This window comes from Choloepus didactylus, chromosome 2 (assembly GCF_015220235.1).
Source record: "Choloepus didactylus isolate mChoDid1 chromosome 2, mChoDid1.pri, whole genome shotgun sequence".
Classification (NCBI taxonomy): Eukaryota; Metazoa; Chordata; class Mammalia; order Pilosa; family Megalonychidae; genus Choloepus; species Choloepus didactylus.
The window spans coordinates 108,684,851-108,688,810 of NC_051308.1; positions in this window are offsets into that span (position 1 = coordinate 108,684,851).

Sequence of the window (3,960 nt, forward strand, 5' to 3'; positions counted from 1 at the left end):
TATACAAAATGTCAGTCAGGGATCAAGATGATGGAGTGAGAAGGTTTGAGTCTCCATCCACCCCACAGAAGCTTTGAACAACTGGTGAGAACTGGCAAAAGCATATTACTCAAAGCTCCAGAAAACAGTAAAAGGATTGCAGTAACAGGGCAAGCACTGAATCAAGAGGAAGGCATCTTAAAAGTGGTAGGATCTCATAACGCCCTGAATGACCCCCCCTCTTCACCAGCTCAGCATGGAGGCAGCCCATGCTTCCAGTGTGGATCCCTGGTCCCATTTCCAGATGGAGATGAGTAACCATGTGTGTATACTGGGAGGTGGGTGTCTGGTCCAGTCTCTCCTGTGGCAACCTGAGGGACTGAACCTGAACACTCATTGCAGGCTCACCATCCCAGAAAGGGATGCCCTGTGTGTACAAGGCACACTGAACACTATGGGAGAACATTTAAGTCATGGCTTCCTGAGGCCAGGGATTACTGGTTGTAGGACATAGAGTGCAGTGCCCTGGACTGCAAGGAAACCATTTCCTAGGGAAGAGGAGACATTACTATCCATGTAAACAGAGGGATTTCTAAGGCCACACATGCATGTTCAAGACAAGACACATTTACAGAAAGGATCAGGGAAGCCCCTACCCCTTGACCTTGAGCTATTCTCTAAACTCATTATATGGATAGGCTCTGAAGGAGAACACTCAGGTCAATCTGAAAAGACTAGGAAAGGTGTTCTCTTTTTTTTCCTTTTTCTTTTTGGTGTGTGTGTTAGCTTCTGGAATTCAAGGAAGGCTCTTCATATCACTAGCTAGATGCAAGCTTAAAGAACAAACACATCAGAGTCTAAATTCCAATGATAACACATTAAAATATCAAAATGTCCAGGTTTCAGCAAAGGATTACAAAACATACAAAGAACAGGAAGTGATGGCCCAGGCAAAGGAAAAGATTAAATGATTAGAAACCATCAATGGAAACCATACCTGAGCCATACCAGAAAGACTTTTTAAAAATAGTCCTGAGTATGCTCAAAGAGGTAAAGGAAAATATGGACAAAAAAAAACTAAAAGAAATCAGAAGAATGATAGATGAACACAAAGAGAGTATCAATGGAAATTATGAAAAGGAGCCAAATAGAGCTCAAGACCACAGTAAAAGAAATTAAAAATTCCCTGGAGGGGTCTAACAGCAGATGGGAACTGGCAGAAGAAACAGTGAACTTGAAGACAAGACAATTGAAATCATCCAATCTGTGGAGCAGAAAGAAGAAAGAATGAAGAAAAGTGAACAGAGCCTGAGGAACCTGTGGGACACCATCAGGTGTCCCAATATATTCATTATGGGAATCCCAGAAGGAGAAGAAAGAGAGAAAGGACAGAGAGAATAGTCAAAGAAATAATGGCTGAAAACTTCCCAAATTTAACACAAGATACACGAATATACACATCCAGGATGCTCAATGAACTCCAAACAGGATAAACCCAAATAGATCAACTCTGCAACATACTATAATCAAACTATTGAATACCAATGATAAAGACAGAATTCTGAAAACTCCAAGTGACAAACAATGTGTCACATATAAGGGAGACTCAATGAGAGTAAATGCCAATTTCTTATCAGAAACCATGGAGGCAAGAAGGCTGTGGAATGACATATTTAATGTGCTGACAGCAAAAAATTGCCAACCAAGAATTCTATATGTGGCAAAACTTCTTTCAAAACTGAGGGAGAGATTAAGACATTTCCAGATAGACAAAAGCTGAGTAAGTTCATTACCACTACACCAACCCTACAAGAAATGCTAAAGAGAATTCTTCAGGGTGAAAAGAAAGGACACTAGACAATAGATTGAAGCAGCATGAAGAAATAAAGATCTCCAATAAGGGTACCAACATGGGTTAATATAAATGCCAGTACTATTGTATTTTTGGTTTGTAACTCCACTTTTTACTTCCTACAGGATCTAAAAGGCAAAGGGCAAAATGAGTGGTTTTGGACTCATAAAGTATAAATATGCAATTTTTTACAAGAATTACATAAAGGTGGGGAGACGGGGAGTATAGGAACATAGTTTGTGTATACTTAAAGTTAAGTTTTTTCTAAGCAAATGAGATTGTTGTATATTTAGAATGTTAAATTTAAGCCCTGTTCCAGTTTGCTAATTCTGCTATTACAAAAAATTCCAGAAATGGATTGGCTTTATAAAGGGGGGTTATTTGGCTACAAAATTCCAGTCTTAAGGCCATAAAAATGTCTAAATTAAGTCATCAACACAAGTATACCTTCACCAAAGGAAGGCCAATGGCATCTGAAAAACCTCTGTTAGCTGGGAAGGCACATGGCTGGCATCTGCTGATCCCAGGTTGTGTTCCAGCTCCTCTCTCAGCTCCTGTGCATTCTTCAAAATGTTGCTCTGGGTATGTTTTGTCCTCTCTTAGCTTCTCTGGAGCAAAGTGTCAGCAAAAGTCTGCTTTCAATGGCCATCTCCAAAATATCCCTCTTGGCTGTAGCAGCGAGTTCCTTCTGTTTGAGCTCTTATAGGGCTCTAGTGATTTAATTAAGACCCATGCTGAATGGGTGGGGCCACACCTCGATGGAAATAACCCAATCAAAGTTATCACCTACAGTTGGGTGGATTACACTTCCATGGAAACAATTCAATCCAAAGGTTCCAACCTAATCAAGACTAAATATGCCTGCCCCCACAAGAATGAAAATCAAAGAACATGGCATTTTGGGGGATATAATACATCCAAACTAGCACATTCCACCCCCTATACCCCACTCTCGGTATCAAAATCTTTTCTGGTTTATTAATGCTGCCATTATGCAAAACACCAAAAAAATGGATTGGCTTTTATAAAGGGGGTTTATTTGATTACAAAGTTACAGTCTTAAGGCCATAAAATGTCCAAAGTAAGATATCAACAATAGGATGCCTTCACTGAAGGATGGCCGATGGCATCTGGGAAAACTTTGTTAGCTGGGAAGGCACATGGCTGGCGTCTGCTTGCTCCCAGGTTGTGTTTCAGAATAATGTTCTCCAAAATGTCAGTTTCAGCTTTCCTCAATGGCCATCTTCAAAATGTCTCTCTAAGCTGCAGCTGCACTGGGGTCCTTCTATTTGTGAGCTTTTATAGGGCCCCAGTAAACTAATCAAGACCCATGCTGAATGGGTGGGGCCACACCTCCATGGAAGTAATCTAATCAAAGATATTACCCACAGTTGGGTGGGTCACATCTCCATGGAAACAGCATAATCCAAAGATTCCAACCTGTGATAGTTAGGTTCATGTGTCAAGTTGGTCAGGTGATGGTACCAGCTGTCTGGCCAAGCAAGCACTGGCCTAACCATCACTGCGAGGACGTTTGTGGCTGGTTAATAAACCAACAAGCTGGTTTATTAAATCATCAGTCAATTGGTTGCAGCTGTGACTGATGACATCAATGAAGGGCATATCTTCTACAATGAGAGAATGCAGTCAGCTGGATTTAATCCAATCAATCAGTTGAAGACTTTTAAGCAAGACAGACAGAGGACCTTCACTTCTTCTTCAGCTGCCCAGCAAAGCATTTCCTGAGGAGTTTGTTGAAGTTGCCAGTTCGTTTTCTGAGGAGTTCATTGAACATATTCATTGGAGTTGCTAGTTTGCTGCCTGCCCTACAGAATTTGGACTCATGCATACCCACAGTTGCGTGAGACACTTTTATAAATCTTATATTCATAGACAGCTCTCATTGATTCTGTTTTCCTAGAGAACCCTAACTAAAACACAACCTAATCAACACTGAATTTAATTCACAAGACTGAATTAAAGAAGATGGCATTTGGGGGGGAACATAATACATCCAAACCAGCACAAGCCCCATGGTAACTACAAAGAATATATTGGAGAACATGCAAGCTCATAGAGACAGAAACTAGAGTACAGGTTGCCAGGAGCAGGGGGCTTGGGGAAGAGAA